Here is a 24,986-nt window from a genome sequence, read left to right as displayed (position 1 = left end):
GAAAAGGTAGTTGCTGGTTCACATTATATTACACTAGCGAGAAGTACCGACTTTTCCTTTTCTCTGCAAACATCCAGAACTAAATTCAGTAACTAAATGCTAAGAATATATTTGCATTGTGCCAACTCAAAGATCAATAGATATGGATATAGATATAGATACAGAGTTTTATATTTAAAGCCATTCTCGTTCTGCGTTGGAATAAACATCATTCATTATTTGCTTGTTCTTGTTACGATTGTTATTGTCATTCTCTCACTCGCAAGAGTTTTCGCATTCCTATTTGGTATCGATGCACATGAAGAGTGGCTATGAAAGAAGGGAATACTGAATGTTACGTCTTGCAGAATACACTCATTTACTTCGGCTCCTCGTGATCTACGCTACAGGAGAAGTGAGATACATAAAGTTGACAGTGTGAGGACAGACCTGGTAGCACAACTGTGCAACTACACAGTGTTACCAGATAAAATGGTGCTGCGGAATCGAAAGTGTAGTACGGACTTTGCCACAGTAGCAGACAGCTGGTAATTTAGGACCATGACCGTGGATTACACTTTGGTCAGTGCTGGTTAGAGTGCTGCAACTGTAAATGGAAGGATTTGTTTGATAGTCTTATGCTGATGCTGTCTGAATAAATTATGCCATTGGATACAAAGCGGTTTAGTTTTGAGACCTAACCCACGAGGAGGGAAGGCACAGTGGTCTGCTTCAGGAATTCCAAGCAATAAAACACAAAAAACAACCCAGGAAGGGAGACATGCATTTGGAATCTGTTCATCGTTACGGGGTCAAACAAGAGGGTAACATTACTTAAATAATGATCAGGCTACTTAGTATATAATAGAGCATACAGATTTCAAGGAGGAAACGTATGAAGACGCAGACTTCCTCGTTATCAATATGTGCGGCACATTTTTCGTGTTAACGATAGTAAATTTCCGCTTTACCTCTTCTTACGTGTCAAATGAAATGAATGCCATGAGGAATATAATATTTGTTGACTGCGTCTCTTCTTGCTTCCATCCTTACCAACATATTTCTTCATTCTCGTGGTAATCATGACATTCTATGTGTATGCTGCAAAAGATTGCAAGTGGACAAATTCGACATCGAGGTGCAAAGCGTTATATTCAATTCGAATAAGCTTCCGGTGTATTTTTACTTCGTTTGTATTTTTAGATGATTATGAACGTTACGGAAAATTATCTCACATGCTTTATGTTGAATGAGAAACATTGAATGATCCGTTTTGCTTTCCCTACGTTGAAATGATATAATGTCGGCGTCAACAGCCTTCTTCCACGCCGGAAGCTGAAACTTGTATGATTCTGGATTAATGATAATTGAATGTCTCATATGTATACATAGCCCACAAGGCGACGTCAGAAACCATCAGGGGAGAACGCCGCATAAAAACCAAACGTGCGCGCGCGTCTCCACTCTGAAGAACCGTATCGGAGAATCAAGGCAAGCATTTCGCTGAAGAGCTGCCTCGTCAGAGAGCCTAGAAATGGCAGCGTCGTAGCAAGTATTTGTCAACACTCTGATAGTGCATTTACTTCCGGGTGTAGGTCGGCGTTACCTCGCTAAATTCACTTGACATTCGTTTTCCACATCAAAGACTCGTACGATATAATCCACTGCAAGATGACACAATTAGAAAGTATATTTAATTTCTGGACTCCAAGAACGGCGTTCTTCACATAAGTAACACCTGTTTATGTGTGCATTCGGGAGGACGACGGTGCAATCCCGCGCCCGGTCATCCTGATTTAGGTTTTCAATGATTTCCCTAAATCGCTTCAGGCAAATGCAGGGATGGTTCCTTAGGAAGGGCACGGCTGATTTCCTTCCCCATCCTTCCCTAATCCGAGCTTGTGCTCCGTATCTAATGACATCGTTGTCGACGGGACGTTAAAACAGTAATCTTCACCTCCTCTGTTCGTGTGTTTAAGGTTGCGTTTTGAGGCTCAGGCAACATCGCAGTGACTATATTCCGCCTCTGGCCGCCAGTGTGTCGTTAGCTCAGAGGTTCCCTTGTGCGTTGCAGTGCTTGTACTATAAGACATAGCAGTTCGAATCACGGTAGAAGCCGCTGACTACAACTTTTTATTTTCCATTTTAATTAATGGAGTTGCAAACTGCTAGTAAAAATTTCTTATGCGAAATCTGAAGAATGCCTTTAAACATCAATCTTCGTCCGATTTCGACTTAGTAAATTAAGTTAATATCATGGATTTCTGCTTTGCAAATTCCAAGGTGCTTCACTGTAAAATAGACCCTGAAAAGATTCAAACCGACTGTCAACGATATAAATTTGAGCTTTGTTCGTCATATAGGTCTAACATGTCAGAAGGTTGTTTATGAAGTGCACATGTTCATTAATATAGTTCCATTCTTCTAAATTTTTGCAATAGCATTTAACTGTAGACGTTTTCTAACACCGGCGTTAGCAATTCCTTTCCGTTCTCTGAAACCTTCAAAACGACAAATTTTTCTGGTTTAAATCTGATGACCTTAACTATCACTTCCGATCAACAATAAATACTTCATGAACCCATACATGGAACTCCAAATGTGCAGTGTTCCTGCACTGCTACAGAGCATGCATTGCAAGGTATTCACACAGTTTATCGCATAGACTTACCATAAGGAATGAAACAAGAACTGTAATACACTTTACACCACAGACGCTCACCCTGGCTTGACGAAAACATCCAAACATTGACCAAAAGTTGCACAAATAATTGAGTTTGAAAGGAAAAGAAACGAGGTATGAAGCATTTATAAATTCATCGAATGTAGTGAGGTGGTTTAATTTCGTCCCAGTCTATAAAATTAATTTCGGGCCATACTCAGCTCTTGCCGATTAATGTAATATAATACCCGCCTACTAATCAGGGCGTCTGTCTCCGTTGCTTTTGAGCGTGAATGGAAATTGTAGAAATTTTCTGTGGAGCAACATTTAATAATAAAGCGTTTTAAATCATCAAAAGCGATGAGCGGTAGCAGGCGCTTTCGATAAAGAACAGGGGAGTGCAGCGCCGCTGCTGTCACCACGGCCGCTGCCAGTAGCCAGCAAATGGATCCCGGAGCTTTGCCGCATACGGCGTCCAGAGTCTGCAGGAAATCTGCCGCAAAATCGTTACTGGATAAAATTTTGATATCGGTGTGTCACAAAGCGAAATAGATTGAATCTGCGCTACAATTACATTCACGTCTTCAGCATTCAGACAGAAGAGGCTATAAAAATATTTTATGCCAGCTGCTCTCGATCCACTGACATTATGAACAGAAACAACGCACGCTACCGCTAGACCACAGGCGTAATCAGCCTAGAGTTTCTCTATCATGGGACAAGTTTTCCTCCAGGAAGTGCCGCAGTCTACAGTGTTGCCAGATTGTGCAGATAACCGGACTTAGAGAATTAGCGAGTTGGCCAGTTTTTTTGTCCCATGTCGCGATCGGCGCGGACTTAGCCTCTGAAGCGACCGGCCGCCGGTCAAGTTTTATGTCGAAGAGTGTACATGATAGCTGGCAGCGGTGGTCAAGAGAATGTACGGTCGCAAAAAGGCCGGCCTGTGGACTGCCACGTTGTACTACCGGGGCGGAAGACCGTCCGAGCATACGGCTCTCGCGCATCGTACTGCGTCTGTAGCAGCAACTGGAACAGCCGTTGCTACCATAGTGACACATCGAACTGTTACAAATTGGTTACTTCAAGGACATCTCCTAGCACACGCCCTGTAGCGTACATTCCACTGACCTCAAGCCACAACCACTTGCGCCTTCAGTGGTGTCAAGTGAGAGCTCATGGGAGGACAGGATGGAGGTCTGTTGCGTTTCCTGATGAAAGGTGGTTCTGCCTCCGTGCCACTGATGATGTGTGTTGGTTAGAAGGAGACCAGGCCCTGCAAGCAACCTGTCTGTGTGCCACACAGGACCTACACCTAGAGTGACTTCATATGACAGCGAAAGGGCTCTTGTGGCTATCCCGTGCCTCCTGACTAGAAATTTTTACCTCAATCCGTAAATGAGCAGCATTCCGGGGGATCGTTCGACAAAATTTCGGGAGAACTACCGGATGTTTGTAACTTCCTGCCACAATCTCACATTCCAGGGGATGTTTTCCAACAGTATAACGCTCGCCCACATACCGCTGTTGTAACCCAACATGCTCTACAGAGCGTCGACAAATTGCCTTGGATTGTTCGATCCCTAGATCTATATCCGATAGGGCAAGAATGGGATATCACCGGACGACAGCTTCAGCGTCATGCACAAGCAGCATTAACCTTCCCTGTATTGACCGACGAAGTGCAATACGCACTGAAATCCATCCCATAAACTGAGATCTGGTACCTGTACAAAACACAATTATGAGTGTTTGCTTGGTTTCATTCAACCATTCAACATTCTGGCGGCTACACCGGTTACTAATGTACCAATGTTTCACATTTTCAATGGCTTATCTCTCGCTTACATTAACCTGGCATCTTGCAATGTTAATCGCTTAGATATATTACCTAGACAAATGCCTTCCCAAAATTTCATTTATATAAATTACTTTTGGATGTTTTTTTTCTTTCAGTGTACTTCAATGGATGTATTGGATGTTCACTATTGAACACAGACTAGGATAATGTATCGTAGAAGAACGGCAGGAACTGAAGTTTTATGAGGCTAAAAAATAAGGTGTGGCAAGACACTGTGGAACCATAGTGCCCAGGAAAATGTGTATCTGGAATAGTTAAGGATCACATCTCTCTCTCTGATATTCTTGTCCAAAAGGACTAAACACAAAGAGCTGAAGTTTACACAGAAGTAACTTCCGATAAAAATCTTGTGTTTCAGAAAATAATTTTTTCGAAAGAATAAGCATTATCAGGGATCTAGTAAGTTAATGGTGCTCATTTTTGAAGATGACTATTTCATTAAGGTAAGCAAGTCACACAATTATTTTTTCAGATATTGACATTCAATTTACTGTTCAAAATTTCAAAAAATTCCTTCGAGAACTAAATTTATAGCACACAGTCGTTTCGAAATCCCATGTATCTGAGGACCTTTCTGACTGTGAGAACAATGAACTGAATAGCCTATTAAGAATGTACTGTGACAGGAAACATAAAACGTAGATGAAATATCTTAACGAATCTGAAAACATATTCTATTACTTACACCATACCACTACAAGAACGCCAAAGAAGGCCATAGGACGAAGTATAGAGAAATACAGAATAGAGATACCTCTAAGGTAGATTGATCTGCTCCGGAAAAGCAGAATAGAAACAGATTAGGAGCTGAAATCCTTAGCATAACATTTAGACAGAAACCTGAATGTTAGCAGAAACCTTGAGAAAGTATAGTTACTTCATCTCTGAGTGCGTGGCATATTCTTCGCGACAACGTACAGAAGAAGCGAAACGATTGATAGTTACAATTATTTTTCATTTGTGAACCTATAGAATCATAATCGCATGTTACCCTCATAAACAGTTTTTCAGTTTCTTTCTATCTAATATTCCTATACCTCACTGCAGCAACCTCCAAGTCAGTTTATTACAAACAAGTGAGGAGGAAATAACATCAAGTGTCGTATCAGCTTCACACACTATATAATCGATGGATATAAGGATATGAAGAAAATTTTGGCAGAGGTCTTCTTAATAAAGCCTCCTCAGTACTCAAAGCTGTGTATTTGACATTATGTTTTTGGAAAACGGACATTTGAAACCACGCTGCTTGAGCATCAGAAAATCTTGTTAAGGTAAGCTGCCGTCAAGTCTCTAAGCACACAATACTTTCCAACTAGCGCGGTGGACAAAATACCACCTCCAACAACACACGTATTAACACCGAACAACAACAGTTAATAATGCTGGGGAATCACTTGAAGGAGCACACTAATTGCTGTAGTTAGTTTCGTGTTCCATTGACCATTTGTACGATAAATGGTAATGATGTGGAACAAGTTTTTTACATGCACATCGCAAATTAATCTCTGAATATGGCTACATGCTGCACATTCATTAGCTTTTTAGTTTTCTGTTTTTAGAATTATTAGTATTAATTACACATATGTCAGTTAGTAATTGCTACCTACCACCTTTTACACGTTACGATAATAGAATTTTCCCTACAGAATGGAGGGAATTTTCAACGAGAAACTTTTTCAGTTTCTTTTAAAATTTTTCTGTGCTGTCTGTCAGAAATTTTAAATCACTGGGTTACTAACGAAAAATTTAATTTCGAACAATGTGCTCTCCTTTTTGTGCTTGTGAATCCTTCATGTGAAGTAATTAACGTTATTTTTCCTCCTGGTATTTTAATTATGTACAACATTTTTCCTTCTCAACTGCAGTGGGTTGCTTACAACAAGCTTCATGAGGGAATGAACATACGGTGAAGCAGTAGTTGTAATGCCAACTCTTTAAACAGAGGTCTACAAGACGATCGAGGGTGAGCAGCACATGTTATTCTTCCACACGTTTTACAGCAAAGAGTTAATCCAAAACACTATTCGATATGACATTTTTTGTACACCCTCGTCGCCAGCTTGGTAAAGGCCTCGTCGCTACTGCTGTGGTGGCCGAGTTACCACCGTTGTTGGGGGAGGCCGAGCCTTATGGGTTCGTGAAACGGTTTCTGGTGCAGTGCAAAACTAAGACAGTTTCTTCCTGCTACTATTATACAGCTATGCTCCAGGATCAGGTAACAGGGATAGGAGAACGAACGTTCTACAACACTCCAACAAATCAGTAGCAAAGTCACACAAATGAGTTAAAAATGTGCACTTAACTTTGTGACTTGTCGAATGGTGAAGTCTGCAACACTGCATGTTCCTTACTTAGCTTGCATTTATCGCGAATCTCTTGCCCAACGTAAAGTCCCGAGCGACTGGAAAAAAGCGCAGGTGACGCCTGTGTATAAGAAGGGTGGAAGGACGGATCCTCAAAATTACAGAACAATATCCTTAACATCGGTTTGTTGCGGGATTCTCGAACATATTCTCATTTCGAATAAAATGAATTTCCTTGAGGCAGAGAAGTTACTGTTCATGCATCAGCACAGCTTTAGAAAGCATCGCTCCTGCGAAACGCAACTCGCCCTTTCTTCACATGATATCTTGCGAACCATGGATAAAGGGTATCAGACAGATGCCATATTCCTTGACTTCCGGAAAGCCTTTGACTCGGTGCTCCACTGCAGACTCCTAACTAAGGTGCGACCATATGGGACTGGTTCCCAAGTATGTGAGTGGCTCGATGACTTCTTAAGTAATAGAACCCAGTACGTTGTCCTCGATGGTGAGTGTTCATCGGAGGTGAGGGTATCATCTGGAGTGCCCCAGGGAAGTGTGGTAGGTCCGCTGTTGTTTTCTATCTACATAAATGATCTTTTGGATAGGGTGGATAGCAATGTGCGGCTGTTTGCTGATGATGCTGTGGTGTACGGGAAGGTGTCGTCGTTGAGTGACTGTAGGAGGATACAAGATGACTTGGACAGGATTTTTGATTGGTGTAAAGAATGGCACCTAACTCTAAATATAGGTAAATGTAAATTAATGCAGGTAAATAGGAAAAAGAATCCTGTAATGTTTGAATACTCCATTAGTAGTGTAGCGCTTGACACAGTCAAGTCGATTAAATATTTGGGCGTAACACTGCAGAGCGATATGAAGTGGGACAAGCATGTAATGGCAGTTGTGGGGAAGGCGGATAGTCGTCTTCGGTTCATTGGTAGAATTTTGGGAAGATGTGGTTCATCTGTAAAGGAGACCGCTTATAAAACACTAATACGACCTATTCTTGAGTACTGCTCGATCGTTTGCGATCCCTATTAGGTCGGATTGAAGGAGGACATAGAAGCAATTCAGAGGCGGGCTGCTAGATTTGTTACTGGTAGGTTTGATCATCACGTGAGTGTTACGGAAATGCTTCAGGAACTCGGGTGGGAGTCTCTAGAGTAAAGGAGACGTTCTTTTCGTGAATCACTACTGAGGAAATTTAGAGAACCATCATTTGAGGCTGACTGCAGTACAATTTTACTGGCGCCAACTTACAGTTCACGGAAAGACCACAAAGATAAGAGAGATTAGGGCTCGTACAGAGGCATATAGGCAGTTATCTTTCCCTCGTTCTGTTTGGGAATGGAACAGGGATAGAAGATGCTAGTTGTGGTACGAGGTACCCTCCGCCACGCACCATATGGTGGATTGCGGAGTATGTATGTAGATGTAGATGTAGATGTAGATGTAGAAGACTACAAGTCAAGACAAACACTGTGTTACACTTGTTGGAAGAAAGATCACGTACAATCCATATTTTTGCAATGGAAAAATCATTAGAATTCTGCCCACTCCTATAAATCTAGTCACAAGGCCCATGTAATCAATGCAGTGTATTCAAAGCCTGCAACTGGCATTAACAAAACTAGCAAGTGAATGGTTTCTTCAGTGCTATGACAGTCCAAAAACCTTTTTGTTCATTTGTGTATTTGTGGAAAACGTGTAAAATTTCAGTTGCGAAACCCTACATTTCAGCAGGATAATGCACGGCCGCATGTTGCAGGTGCTGTGCGGGCCTTTCTGGATACAGGAAATGATCGACTGCTGCCCTGGCCAGCACATTCTCCAGATCTCACCAACTGAAAACGTCTGGTCAATGGTGGCCGAGCAACTGGCTCGTCACAATCAGTACTGGGTACTGATTTCTCAGGATCTAGACACCCAAATTGCGTGAAAATGTAATCACATGTCAGTTCTGGTATAATATATTTCTGAAACCCGTTTATCATCTGCATTTCTTCTTGGTGTAGTAGTTTTAATGGCCAGTAGTGTATGTTGTGCTTTGTGTCTTGATGACACGAAAAAGGCCCTCAGTGGCTAAGTGCAAGTAATCGTAGGTAAACTTCACAGTACATAGCTAATGTAATTTACAACAACAGTCTGTTCACTTCTAAGAGTTCACTAAACGACGTTCCCTGCCTACGTCAGCCCTGGACGATGATCTGTAACCAACCGGAAGAGAGCTGCTCATCTATCTTCCTAATAGGCTTCTGCCCGTTCTCGTCCGGTCATTGGCGGATTGTACTCGGCCGGCAGTTGGTTGAGGGGAAGTCGATATCTTCATCCTCAGCGTCGGCCGCGGCGCTGGTGGATCTCGCGCAAGTGGCGAGTCTCTATGGCACTGTCACCAGCTACCATCTTTGCGCCTGTGGTGCTTTTGCCCTGGCCGTGTCTTGTTCGGACGACGGTGCAACATCGTTGAATAAAAATATGCAAAATACGTTAACTTACTGATATGCTTGTCCCGAAGGTTTGCAATGATTCTAAATCCTAATGTGGTTGACTAGGAATTGTTACTGTCAGACTGTCCCGGTTAACATATTTAACAAATGCTGTTGAAGCAGAATTCAAAACTGTTTGGTGGATTAATATTTCTAGTGGTTGTTTAAGCCTTGTATAAAAGATGCTGTTATGAGAATATCGTACTTGAAAGTTACAGATGCAAAATTTGTATTCAGTGGGACGTGTAAGTCTCGTGCTTCTCTGTTCCGTCTGAAAAATAATTTTAATATGAGCACTAGGTGCGACTGTGCTTATAATTTGACCACTTGTGCCCTTGTTCACGACAGTGTCCAAACTTATGAATTACCTACTGGCTGCGGTAGCAAGGTTTAATTGCTGAAACAACTTTTCTGTGCTAATAGTGTTTCCTGGTGTTTTAGATCTAGGTGTTCCTAGTCTAAGTGTCCTGCCCAGATAGCTGAGTTCGGTAATGTGACCAAGTTGGCTAAGCAGCTTGTGCACACAAAACAAACCTGTGAGCTCTTGATCCCTTTCTTTTCTTAAAAAAGCAAGTTTTTTGCTCTTGATAGTAGTATTAGTAACTACAGTTTGTCCATTAGAGAAAAATTTGAAAAGAGGGAAACGGGTTTATTCATTTTATCAACAGCACGTGGTGGGGGCCAGGACTGACTGCTCAGGTGTGACTTGTTATATGCCAATTTGTTTAATGTGTATTAACCTGAAAGATTTTTAGAAGAAAGTTTGTGCCCAGTTGTTAAATTATTGCTTTCATACTTCTTAATTTGGCCTAATGGAGATGACGATCAGAGAAAGATAATTCTTGTGTGAAGGTTTTCCTTTGTTATTAGTCGTCGTGTACAAATCTTTCAGAAAGAATGACTAGTTAAATTCAGTGATCAACAGTGATCTTTGTTGCTGTTATCTGATAATTTGGTGCTAATAGTTGTCTAAAATTATTTTTATAAAATTGAGCAATAATGGTATCTAGCTAAAAGCTAAAGGTGCAAATAAAATGAAGGTGGAACAATTACATTGTTCTTTAGCTGCTGTTAAAGATTTTTAAAAAAAAAAGAAAGGGAGGGGAAGAGTTTTTTAGGAGTGTGACTTCTTGTAGGGGTGTTGCCTTGTAGCTTTATTTAATGCTTATTTATCTGTAATCGGCTCATCATGTTGGCTGTTAGTCAGTCACTGTTTATGCTACTGCCAGTGAAGCTTGTTTTGTGTCTTTTGGAATAAATTAAAGACTGAAACGTGGATCCTCTACTGGACTCAGTGTTTCTACTCCAGCATCCCTTGTGCCCCGCTCCCCTATCTACCAGTTCTAAAATGTCCTTTTTTCATGTTAAAATCTCATCAACATGCACACCTAAAATTTTTTAAAATTTCTAGACAATTTATTATTTTTCACTATTTGTTACACTTACCTTTGGTTTGGTATTTCTATATGTGCAGAACTGAGTATGTTCTGTCTGTTTAAATTTCAGTGTGAGATCATTCGCAGAAAACCAGTCAGTGACACTTTTAAGAACAATGTTTACCTTTTCTTCTGTTGCTGCATGTGTGTTTGGAATGATTTTAATACTAGTGTCATCGGCAAAAAGAACTAATTCTGGTTGTTGTATAATAAGCTGCAGATGAAGCAGAGCCTGTGGTACCAGACCGGCATGTGACATTCCACCGCTGGCGCAAGTCAGGACAGTAAAGTGGTTTGTGTACGTGTGTGTGTGGGCGTGCGCCAGTCGGCTGCATCGACAGAGTGCCATAAGATAAGCAGGCTCGGAGAAGTGAAGAAAATGTCTCAGCCATAACATGCTGTGTTACCCAGTCCTGTCACGAATTGAGCCATGTGTGGAGGGAACGGTCCTCAGTGGACTACTTTGCGTAACTCTGATCGTGAATTTTGATTATTTAAACTCAATAGAACACGTTCTGTTTCGACACAACTATAGCGACCACGTCTGACTCTGACAACAAACACCGAACGAAAATAAAACACGAAAATTCATGTAAAAAATTTCGTAAATAATAAAGGAAATGACTGTAATTTTCATTAATTGAAACTTCCGGGCTGAATTGCCGTGGTCCATATATAAAACGTGTCCTTCCTGACGTTTCCTTGCCTACTTTGTTTCTACGTTGTGTATCCTCGACTTATTTGCGATATAACAACGAGTTTTATGAACAAATTGATGGGGTGGCCATGGGTAGCTCTCTGAGCCCTGCTATTGCTGATCTATTTATGGAATTTTTCGAACAACAAGTCTACAGTCGGCCAAAAATAGCCCTTTGAATTGGTATCGATACGTGGATGACACCATTGTATATGGAATCATGCTGAAGAGGAACTAAGTGATTTTTTGTGCACATAAACAGTTTCAATCAAAAGATACAATTCACCATGGAGAAATAGAGTAATGGACAACAAAATTGTTTGGATGTATTGGTTATTAAACGTGCAGATGGGACTTTAGGGCACAAGACATATAGGAAAGACACACACACCGATCGTTACCTACATAAGTATTCGAATCATCATCCTAGGCAGAAGAGAGGAGTCATAAAAACTTTAGTGGATAGGGCTAATAACATATGTGAGCCAATTTATTTGCAAGATGAATTAAGCCATTTGCGAACGGCTTTCAGGAGAAATGGGTATACTGGCAACGAAATATATCGAGCACTCCACACTAGAAGAAAAGTGTCCGAAAATACACGACAACAACAACGGTCGGCTGGAAAAGTTTTTCTTCCATTTATTCGTAACATCACGGACCGTATTCGGAAAGTTTTGGCTAAGTTTCAAGTGGAGACAATCTCTCGACCTACCAAGAATATTAGTGAAAGTTTAAGATCGGTGAAAGACGCACGACACCCTATAGCTACTCCAGGTGTGTATAAAATTCCGTGTAGCTGTGGCATGGTTTATATTGGAACAACTAAAAGGTGTGTTAATACCCGCCTAACGGAACACAAATTGGGACAAATTAACAAATCAGCTGTAGCGGAACACGTTTTCAAAGACGGTGATCACGAAATAAAATTTAGAGGGACAAACGTGATAGCTAGGACCTCACATTATTATACACGCATGTATAGAGGAGCTATAGAGATCTACAAGCACGAAAATAATTTTAATAAGAAAGAATAAGGATTAAAACTAGACAAGATATGGCGGTCGACTTTGTACCAACGAAGTGACAATCGATTAACTGTAATCGATAGAGATGGCACTAGCCAGAGATAGTTTTAAAGTCGAAAGCACGTGATGAGTGGTGGCGCCATCTAAGCGCTCTATATAAGCGTGACCTCCAGCGCCTAGCAGCCAGTCTACGACTCACCTCAGAAGATGTTGCCCGCAGTAGGCAACGAAACGTCAGGAAGGAGAAGAAATTTTATATATGGACCACTGCATTTCCGGCCCGGAAGTTTTAATTAATCAAGGCGCCGGCCGTGAAAGCTTACATGTTATGATTTGACTATAATTTTGTTGAGTTATAGCTGTAAGCGGCAAATAAACTTGCACTTTATCGTGAGTATGTCGTAATTTGACGTCATATTGGATGCAAACAGAGATTACGTAGTTGACAGCTGTCAGGTACGTAATTCCCACCTGTAGCGTGCCTTGTACCAAGAGCTGCCGAGCCGCCTAACTGTGATTGGTCGGCGCTCGAATTTAATAGAGGACGCAGCACCTTACAGGGGCTGGCACATACTACAACAAAACACGTAAAGGCGCCATATAAAAAACGCTACACGCATGCGTGAGGACACACCCCTCCAAAGTAATACGTAAAATGCATGGAATAACAACTATAATAAAATAAATAAATAACACACAGGTAGTAAATAACGGTGGATCAACAATGTCAACAAATACAGTAAACACGTTTCACTTAAATTACATTGATTTCTAAAGAAATCAAATAATGAGGAACGTTTTTCGCAAACGAGAAAGTAATTACATTTGAAACTGCACCAGATACTTGAAGTCGTTACAGGGGGAGAGCGCTTGGCATTGCAGCTTACCTTTCAGTAGAGACGACATGTGGCGTCAGCGGGTACTCGGTGATGCTGGCGGCGTAGTTATTTTGGCTTTAACAGCCATGAAATTACAGTGCATTAGTCCTTTGGCTTGGAATGTCATACTTCAGGCGGAAATATCATTACCCGTATCATTCCTTCGGTGATAGGTCGGTAAGACGTAGTTGCTGCAGTATGAATCCAGGTTCGTATATGAACGATAACAACGTTCTTTATGACCTGTGCAGTTTTAAAACAGTAGAAAATGCCCTTTTTACTCCGCCGATTGCCAAGTTATAGTCCGTTCGTTTTTAGGAATCGCGGCCGTGAATTCACATTTCTGGCGAAAACAGTAGCACACATCATAAACAGCTTAGAAATCTCCACGGCCACAGTTAACGTTCTGGCATGCGCGACAGCTCTTTAAATTGAACACGAGATAGTAAATTCAAAGTAAAGTAGTTGCTGCAACTCAGTTAAGTGAAAAAGGTACGGTTCTAACCGCGACAGTCAAGAGTCCATTCACAGAAGCATTGCTACTGCTGTTTACAATATTCATAGCCTAACATTTTGTTTTATAACGTCCATGTCGAAATTTAGGCAATACTGTGACTGAAAAATGAGAAACTGGCCATAAATTTTCATGTGCTTTTGTGTGATTCGATTACACAACAGACACGCTTGCACCAAGACGGTGCAAGCCCACACCGTTCGACTGCCAACTATCGATATCGCTCTCGCATCACAGTGCTGCATATTGCATTGGTTCCACAAGGCGAATTATAGAAAAGCCTTACAAAGAACATCAAAGATTCATTGACTCTTCTGCATACTTAATTGAAAGACATTCGTGTGGCAATATTAATAAAGCTAAACTAATCACATTGAAAGGAGTCTACTGACAAGGGAACATCTCCATCGCACCCCCCTCAGATTTAGTTATAACTTGGCACAGTGGATAGGCCTTGAAAAACTGAACACAGATCGATCGAGAAAACAGGAAGAAGTTGTGTGGAACTATGAAAAAATAAGCAAACTATACAAACTGGGGTGTCCATGCGTAAGATAGGAAATATTTAGGGCAATGTGAGGCGAGGAGCGCCGTGGTCCAGTGGTTACCGTGAACAGCTGCGGAACGAGCGGTCCTTGGTTCAAATCTGCCCTTCACTGAAAATTTTGCTTTCTTTATTTTCGCAAAGTTATGATCTGTCCGTTCGGTCATTGACGTCTCTGTTCACTGTAATAAGTTTAGTGTCTGTGTTTTGCGACCGCACCACAAAACCGTGTGATTAGTTGACGAAAGGACGTGCCTCTCCAATGGGAACCGAAAACATTTGATCGCAAGGTCATAGGTCAACCGATTCCTCCACAGGAAAACACGTCTGATATTTTGTATACGACACTGGTGACAGCATGTACGTCACATGACAGGAATATGTTGTCGACCCACCTAACTAGTACACTTGGCGAATGGGTGAAAAGATTCTTCTACCTTGCCCGATGTAGGTTTTCTTGTGGATGTAATAATCACTCCAAAAAAAGTGATGAAAACATAAGAGTTTTTCACATAAACTGAAAATAAAAAGTTAAAATTTTCGGTCGAGGGTAGATTTGAACTGAAACGCTCTCGTTCTGCAACTGTTCACGCTAACCACGGGACCACGGCGCTCCTCGCCTCAGAATGCCCTTAATGTTCCCTATCTTACGCATGGACGACCCAGTTTGTATATTTTGCTTATTTTTTCATAGTTCCACACAACTTCTTCCTGTTTTCTCGATCGATCTGTGTTCAGTTTTTCAAGGCCTATCCACTGTGCCAACTTATAACTAAATCTGAGGGGGGTGCGATGGGGATGTTCCCTTGTGATGTACAAATGTACGTGGGACCCGAATATGATGATAATACTAATGTAAACTAAAATGAAACTGTTATTTTGCAGCCAGCACGACAGGCAGAACGTTAGAGCAGAGAGGGCAGCGAAGAAGATGTCAGCCAATATTATGCAGACCGACCCGTCTCTAGGACGACAACGAGACACAGGCAGCATCTAAACGAACAAAACAGAGCCCAGTTGAAGACTAGGAGGTCTACGAGCTCTGTGGCAGCGATTTAGGAACTGTGTATTTCACTCGTATTAGGAATTGTATATACTGAAGACATTACGTATTTTGTCTGTCACCCATTGCTTGCGACACATCATTGTATTGTCATTTATCTTACCGTAATAAAAATTCATTAATACTATTTGTTTGAACTGTTGTCTAGTGATCCGAGAGAGGTTTCCTGGGCACCCCGTATGCGACGAGTAGGCAGGACATTGACGACAAGAAGGTCAACTGATCCCGTAGCGGCATCCTGGTTTTTGCTCATGGGCTTTTCTGTTTTACTGGCGCCTTAATTCTACTTTGTCTTTTCCTTGCAGCGGTGTATTTAGTTGCTTTAATAGTGTCTCTTCTAGTGTCTTTGTTAATCAGTGTTTTCAGGTGGGTGTTGCAGATTTTTCTTTGCTTTTGTACTTATTGTTTGCCTTGTCTGCATTTGTTTCTTCCAATATGGCCACCCCACCTATCCCGCCCCCTGCTCAGGCGCCACAGCTGCAAGTATTGGATGCATTTCAGTTTCAGAGCCAACAAATTTCAAAGCTGATAAACATGGTGGAGCAGCTACTGGCCAACACTGTTCGCCCAATAGAACAACAAACTCACTTACAGCAGCTCTAAGTGTTATACCGCATTTTCGGAGGTTTCATGAACAAGAAGAGGAATGGCTTGAATGGTTGCAACATTTTGAAGCCCACGTAATATTTGACAACGTACCAGGTACTGTGCAGATCCCCTGTTTATTTTACACGGTAGGAAGTGCCGTGTTTAGACTCATTCAGGAGTTATTTCTCAACGCAACTCTGAGTGAATTTAGTTATGATCAGGTTATAGATTCGCTAACTAACTATTATGACCAACACGTGAATGTGGTAGCAGCTATTTACCAATTCTTTAATTGCAAGAAACAGTCAGAACAAACTTATCGAGTGTGGGTAACAGATTTGCAGGGTATGAGGGAGGAAATGCAAACTGAAAAGTGCTTGCGGTACTTTATATTCAGATATTGTATTGCGTGATACGATCGTGTGCAACGTACCTGGTATCAGACTCAGAGAACTTGTGCTATCGATAACTACGATGCCACTGCTTAGGTTGGCACTGCGACAGACACCGACGACAGCGCCCTCTAGCAGGCGCCGGAGAGCTCTACGAGCATCGCTACAGGCTCGCCCCATTTCATCAGGAGCAGACAGCCAGGGCACTTCGCTTCAGCTTAGTTTGCTATTGAGACTTTGCATCAGTTACGATGGGGCCACAACGTCGCAGCTACGTGTCATCACCTAAAGTTATGTAATATGTTTGCATATGTTTACACACTAGTCTACATCTACATTTATACTCCGCAAGCCTGAAACGTCCCCTTTAAACAATTTATACTCGACTGTGCTTAGACTGACACACAATATTTTGTTAGCGCAACGCAATCTGACTTTCAAAATCCCTACAAAAGAATGGGCCCTGACTAACATTAACCTATACGTTTCACAAATCACTTACCTCACAAAAATCTTCGCTACTCAAGCTACTGCAATACAGCGAGCGCCACTACTGCCAGCTAAATAAAAGATTCAAACTACTGAAGGCACTAACTACTGATAGGGATAGTTAGCAAATGAAAGATATTAATAGAGAACAAACAATGTATTTACCTTGATATCATCATATATAAATATAGCAGTTCATGACAAATTTCAAAACTCCGCCATCTCTCTCCCCACATCCACCACTGCTGGCGGCTCACCTCCAACTGCGCAACGCTACGCGCTGTTCACAGCCAGCTGCCTAACACTACAATGGCGAGTATTACAACAATGCAAAGCAGCCACAGACTGCACACAGCACAGCCAGTGATTTTCATACAGAGGTGGCGTTGCCAATAAAAAAAACCTAAACAGCCTACTTACATAGCCCCCATGCTACCCACAAAATTTTTTACAAATTTTTTTTGGGCACTGGCCAATACATATTTGTTAAAATTTTTTTTCACAATTACAATAACAAAGAAATCAAATGCAGACCCTTATTGATACAATGTTGGTCAAAAGCTAAAATTTTCTCACAGTCCAGAAAGATAGTCCTGATCATTCATCATAATAGTAATTACAGTTTTTTTTTTCACAAAGTCTCATTAGTAAAAGAAATTGCACAGAAGTAGTGGATTTCCATGCAGTCTTGAAGAAGTAGTGTTGTCCTTCCAACGGAAAGACAGTGCTGACTCTTGACATGCTGACAGGTAATGGGCCACAACAGAGTAAACCCACAGCAGAGTCATTCGACGTTTTGAAGAAGATTGGTAGGTAGGTCATCATCACAGAGCAGACCCACTGCAGTCCTGGTAGAGATTACGGTATTGGTGGGCCACCAGAGTTGCAGACCCACTGTAGTCCTTGTAGAGACGGCCAGCAGCCGTCTGTTGTGACTGTGCAGGTGCACAATCACCATTGAAGAGTCTTGCGGCTAATATAGCAAGTCCATAACCACCACTTGTGCACTCACAAAGTTTTTGGAATTGTCCTTAGAACCAGCAATGCTGTTATCCAGTCCCTTGCTGAATTATTAACACACATACAAACACTAACAGTCCCTACTTCTCACATATTGTCCATATACTATGACCAACAGAAACGTGTGCAGTGAAATGTAACTTACAAGTTAATAATATGATGAACTAGTGTCTATACAATTATAAATTTACAACATAAGAATACAATTACAAAGGTACAAAATACATTATTAAAGAACATAACAATACAGATAACATTTGTAGTAATAGGGGCTTTACAAAAGAATAGAAATATATACATCAGTGTTACAGGAATTATGACATGAGTACATACATGAAAGATCAGAGTAACTTTCGAAACATCAACTCCACCCATGAGCATTAAAACAAAACAGATAAATAATGTCTAAGCATCTTTACAAAGTAAATAACAAATTATTAATGCAAATTATATTTGAGGATAACAGTATTCCTCATCATAGTGAATGTAGCTTGGTATTAGAAGAAAAAAAATTCTATGAAACTACACAGAGACAGGAAGAAAACAAATACACAAGGGTACACAAACACATAGGGGGATAACACAATGGAAAGGACAGGGTTCGTTTTCAGTGTAACTTTTGGTACTGCAGTATTTTGCGAACAAAACCTTTTTTGTTCTTGGAGATCTCCCTTCGTTCATCATTATTCCCAAAAAGTCCTATCTGTACCTCTTTTCTGTATTCTAACCATATTTCTTTCAAAATAATTATTTCTCAGTGCACTCTACCCCCTCCTAAGATAACTTAAATCTACTGAGCTCAGATGCTAAACTAAGGGACGAGGCAAAGCAGCAGCAGAACACAATTAACACTAACAGCAATGACAAAAAAAATGGAAATTTGCAAAGCAAGCTACAGTAAATCTAAATTACCAAGCAATTCAACATTACAACTAATATGAGGCAATGTGCAGCAAACAATAAAAATAAATCATTAGTAAAACTGGCTTAACAGAATAATACAAAGTCAAATTCAATAACACTATGCCTGGCAAACAGCAGCAACTTATACCTAAACATGACAAAGTTCAAGCAGAAAAAGTATTACACTAAAAATGGCCATGTCTAATACCTATGTCACATCTTAACACTAGAGTGATGCATCACGAGAACTTACACTAGCAGATAAGTTACCAAATCGTAAAGAAATTGTTTATGCAATTCCTGTGAAGGGAAATGACTTTTTATGCTCCCTCATTGTTTTGAATAGATCATAAAATTATTTACTGGATCTGTAGGCATAAAATATTTATATTAGTACATCTATAAAATTTTATTTTAACCAATGCTGCTGTGCAGCTAGAAACTAGATATCAAATGAAATAAGCAACTATGTACAAAGCAAAGCATAAGAACATCGTTCAATAGCCATGTGGCATTTCATAAGTAGTAAAAAAATATCTCATCTAGAAAGACAGTAGTCATAATCAGGTGTGTAGACGTAAAAATGTTTCCAAGTTATTATTAGCGTGTCGTATTTACGATGCTTTCTACAAAGGAACGTCAATAGCGAGGATAATGGCCTCCCTTTTTTTTTTCTACCACCTAATGGCTTTTTCTCAAGGCGGCTGGCACACCTGGCCGCTCACAACGAATTACGTCACGGTCACTTACCTTTCATACCGAAATATTGACGACAGCAGTATTCGCTACAGTGACAGTCTCATATAAAAAAATTCACAGGTTGAGAATTTGGTTACAAATGTGCAGAAACAATATCTTATGAATATAACAGTGTCCAAGAAATTTTCGCCGTCATTGTGATACATTCACGCATTTACACACATTTCATAACTCTTAAAGTACGATTCTTGGTTTCCAACATCCTTTTTCACAAGTCAAGAGTCCCTAACTTCTATCCATTATTCATATACATATAAACACGTAATCACATTCCTTATATAGCATCAGCTTATTGATCATAAACATACCTCAACAGCATAATACACATCGTAGTCGTAAAAATAACATCATAACATCTCAGTCAATTCTCAAAATCGTCGTAGCTTCCTCCAATAATTTCAAAACCTAAAAAAATTCTCTGCTCATTTCAATAGTGTCATCTACCTCAAACGTACTTTAAAAATTATGATCCCATACCAAATATGTCATTCAAAGCTCTCATAATATCACAATGGGTCCGCAAAAATATGAACAGTTCACAAAGTACAGACAAAATACAATTTCATAAGTGTGAAGTTACCCAACTGTGTAATTGCGTAAACATGTGTCACTGATGTAGTAAAAAAAATGTTTATCTCTGTCAAATAATCAGATAGCTGTGTAATTATGTGTTAGAGAAATATGGTACCGATGTGTAAAGTTGTGTAAGCAAATACCATATTAGCTAGGGCTCCTTGTGCGTGCCAAACACATGGTACACAAAGTAAGCGTGTACCTCCCTGAGGATAAATGTAATTATACCCTCAGGTGTTACAAATTACAGCAATGGAATGAAATGTATCACGGAAAACTTTCTTTGTAATTCAAAAATCTTTAAAAATAAATGTTTTAAGTATAAAATTAATCACTCAAATACGTTTCCTATAGCGCTAAATGTGCGTCTTGCTGTAAGATAATTCTGTGGAAGTGTCGTAATTATCGTCCTCCGAAAGCTCAGTTCTGCAGAAGTCAATGCACTTACCTGATGATAAACAAAAGTGAAATGCTTTGCTTATAGATATCGTAGTTATTACGCTTATTGTTGTGATGAAAAAAGTACTGTACTGTAACGTATTGTTGTGCCACGAAAAAGGCTGTCTCATTGTAGCTATACCACAAAAGTTACTAATAAAACATGTTTTTCTTTCCAAAAGAATTCAGAAAACTGTGCAAATATAAAACAGATACACCGCAAAAGCAACATTGTAAATTGTCACTCATTAGTAGCGTCGTGATAAAATCGTGTAGCTGTCACATAAACTAACCTCTGTGTCATCTGGTATCTCACAGAAAGTACTTTAAACCCAGAATGTATTTTCAACTAAACCAAAATGTTGCATTAAAATCTCATTAGCAGTACCAGTATGTGTCCTAAGTATTTAAGCCTTATAGTCGTTACGTAATCGTGCAACTAACAAGCAAGAATGTACACACACAATAACACTGTGACGTCTGTTCACAATAACAATGCATTCGTAATTTCTGTTTAAATAAGTTCTCTTGGTTCTTGACTGGATATTTAACTTCAAACATTGTTGCATGTTAACAGTTTCTTAAGTCTGACAAAGCATACTAGTAATGAAGTGAAAAAACAGTTAAAAGTTAAAAAACAGATTATCTCTCAATAAACGGTTTTACATGTGAAATGTGGTGTAATCCTTTACTCTTCATAGTACTCAGAGTTTGAACTTGAATGTAATTGTCATGCGGTATAAGTCGGTAAAGAACACTGGAATTTTTCTCAAGGTTAGCGCTATGTTATTTTTCTCGGAGCCAGCCGGCGCAGGTGTCTGCCTGCGGTGCGGGTCATTGTCTGTTTCTTTGTTGGCGCGCATCGTTAATGGGATTCGGAGACCGAACTTCTACAAATTCGCCTTGCCGAGAGGGCCCTGCCGTGTTTAAATCCCGCCAGTTCTGATGCAATTCAGGTCTGTCGTTACGAATATATTGTCTGTCGTCATGTCGGTAGGTTCCGTAGTTTCTTCCTTGTCCGTCACGTGATGGAGAATTTCTCCCTGAATCGTAATTGTGCGCCGAACTGTTGCGTCTGAAGCTATTCTGCCTCCCTTGATAATAATTGTTTTGGTTCCCATATTGTCTGTTTCTCTGATTGTCTCTGTGATAGTCATTACTACGGAAATGCGATCTTTCTCTGTAACTATTACTACTCTGCCAACGGTTGTCATACGGGTGGTGTCTGTTTCGGTCACGATTTGTGTTGTGAGAATAGCCTTGTCGCGTCCAGTTATTATTTCTTTCATCGCGGAATTGCGACGGATGTGATCTGTAATTGTTGTGCTCGTGCATTCCGCGATTGTCAGTGTCAATTTCCAGTTCTTGTAAGAGTCCTTGAAATGCTTCAGTGTCGTCTTTGCAACGCCCTGCCAAAATAATATGTCGTAAATGTTCAGGCAGTTTGATTAAGCAAATGCGGATGAGTTCTGAGGGGCTGTATGGGTTTGAAAGATACTGATTCTTGTGTAACATGTCTTCAAAATATTTCACAAGACTGGAAAATTCAGATTGTTCGAAATGTTTCATCATTATGATGCTATGTTTTACTCGGTCTTGTGTAGCTTGAGACCAATATGCTGAGAGGAAGGCATGGTAAAATTCTCCTTCACTGTGGCAATCGTGAATGACCGATCGCATTCTTACAGCTGGTTCATTCTCTAAGTAGCCACACATAAATTCTAACCTGTGCTCCAATGACCAGTTGGGAGGAAAACAATGAGAGAATTGATGGAGCCACGCTTGTGGATGAATGTCGTTGGCAGAATTCTTAAACGTTTTGAATTTACGTGTAGTAATGAACAGCTTATAGTCAAAATCATCGTGTCGGCGAGTAGCATATCGGTCATTGTTACGTCGTGTCGGCGGTTCCATCTCAAAATTCGGTGTGCCTTGCCAATTTCTTTCATAATTTCCGAAGTGTCCTGTGTTATTATTTTGTGGTTGATCCGTATTTCTATGTCCCTCTTCCCGTATTTGGGTGCGAGTGTCCTCTGAAATACGTAATTCTTGTATTACCTGTGTCAGCTGATCTTGTACTTCGCGGATTTCTCTTTGGTGTTGCGTATTAATTTGATTCAGATTTTGTTTCAGTTTCCAAATTTGTTCGCTCTCTTCTGTGTCATTAAAGACTACCGGTTTTGTGTCGTTCAGATTATCATCTACCTTCGTAGATAAGTTAGTGAACTGATCCGAAAGTTCGGCTACTTTCTCCGATAGTGAACACATTTCCTCAGTGTGTTTTTCTGAACCAAGTTTCAGATTGTCCATTTGTGTTGAAATCGAATCTACTGTGTCCTTCAAGTTTTTCTGAGTTTTTGCAAGTTGCGTAACCGAATCGGTAGATGCAACTGAGTCAAATTTAGCTTGTAAGGTCTCATGATTTTCATGAACAGTAGTTTGCAGTTCTTTTATGGCTGCTTCGTGATTCTGTAGTGCATTTTCATGACGCGAAAAAATAGGTTGGAAATGCTCACAAATTTGTGTTTTTACGTCGTTACAGACTTTTTGACATTTCGATTCAATGTGATGTAACTCATTAGTTAAATCCTCACGTGTTTGTTCAAGTGTGGTGTCTAACTTTTGAAGATTTTGTTCCATTGCGTCTAACTGTTGCTATGTTTGTCTCTGGTGTTGTTCCATTGTGTCTAACTGTAGCTGTGTTTGTCTCTGGTGTTGTTCCATTGTGTCTAACTTTTTAAGATTTTGTTCCACTGTGTCTAACTTTTGAAGATTTTGTTCCATTATGTCTAACTTTTGAAGATTTTGTTCCATTATGTCTAACTTTTGAAGCTTTTGTCCCATTTGTTGCATTAATTGTAATAACAGTGCACTGGTGTCTGAAACATGTTCCTCAGTGCTATTCGGCAGTGAAGTTGCACCGGCAACATTCACATTTTGACAAGCAGAAAATGTGTCTTGACTCATTTGAGAAAACGGTGAGGACCCAAAACCTGAGTCTACAATATTTGCGAGATTGTTTCCTGTCATTTCGGGTTCCTGAGGCGAGCTGTTGCCGACCGATCGATCGATAATGCTTCCCTGTTCTCTAATTGTTTCACTGTCTACACCATTGTTTGCCACCCGCTCCATTTCCCTATGCACAATTACAAATTACTACTTTGAACATTAGTTAATTCATTACTCTGCGGCGCTAACACACTGCTTTCGTCTTCACTGTCATTTCTCAATTTAGTTTGGAGCCTAGTATTACGTTTTTCACACGCCATTATTGTCACAGTATTTCACACGACGACACAGAAAAGCACAATTTGAAGAGCAAAAATAAGAGAACACATTAACATAACACTGAAAATAATATCTAGTTAATTGCAGCTGCGAAATACTTGGTGCAAATCTACATGCGTGCCACACCTGTTTTACTGTACAACAATGAAAGACTGCAACTACAAAGGAGATTTTCTCTACAATTACGCGCTAGCAATAAACAAAATCTACACTAATTACACAAACTACAAGAAAAAATCAGAAGATTCCAGTGAGGTATCCTCGGCTAAGGGTCGACATATGAAACGTCCTCTTTAAACAATTTATACTCGACTGTGCTTAGACTGACACACAATATTTTGTTAGCGCAACGCAATCTGACTTTCAAAATCCCTACAAAAGAATGGGCCCTGACTAACATTAACCTATACGTTTCACAAATCACTTACCTCACAAAAATCTTCGCTACTCAAGCTACTGCAATACAGCGAGCGCCACTACTGCCAGCTAAATAAAAGATTCAAACTACTGAAGGCACTAACTACTGATAGGGATAGTTAGCAAATGAAAGATATTAATAAAGAACAAACAATGTATTTACCTTGATATCATCATATATAAATATAGCAGTTCATGACAAATTTCAAAACTCCGCCATCTCTCTCTCCCCACATCCACCACTGCTGGCGGCTCACCTCCAACTGCGCAACGCTACGCGCTGTTCATAGCCAGCTGCCTAACATTACAATGGCGAGTATTACAACAATGCAAAGCAGCCACAGACTGCACACAGCACAGCCAGTGATTTTCATACAGACGTGGCGTTACCAATAAAAAAAAACCTAAACGGCCTACTTACAAGCCACCCAACGGTGTGTGGCGGAGGGTACTTTACGTGCCACTGTCATTACATCCCTTTCCTGTCCCACTCGCGTATGGTTCGCGGGAAGAACGACTGCCGGAAAGCCTCCATGCGCTCTCGAATCTCTCTAATTTTACATCCGTGATCTCCTCGGGAGGTATAAGTAGGGGGAAGCAATATATTCGACACCTCAACGCACCCTCTCGAAACCTGGACAGCAAGCTACACCGCGATGAAGAGT

Source organism: Schistocerca nitens, unplaced genomic scaffold (assembly GCF_023898315.1).
Source record: "Schistocerca nitens isolate TAMUIC-IGC-003100 unplaced genomic scaffold, iqSchNite1.1 HiC_scaffold_380, whole genome shotgun sequence".
In the NCBI taxonomy this organism is placed as follows: domain Eukaryota; kingdom Metazoa; phylum Arthropoda; class Insecta; order Orthoptera; family Acrididae; genus Schistocerca; species Schistocerca nitens.
The sequence above is the reverse complement of the archived record's forward strand: the minus strand, read 5'-3'. Positions refer to the sequence as shown.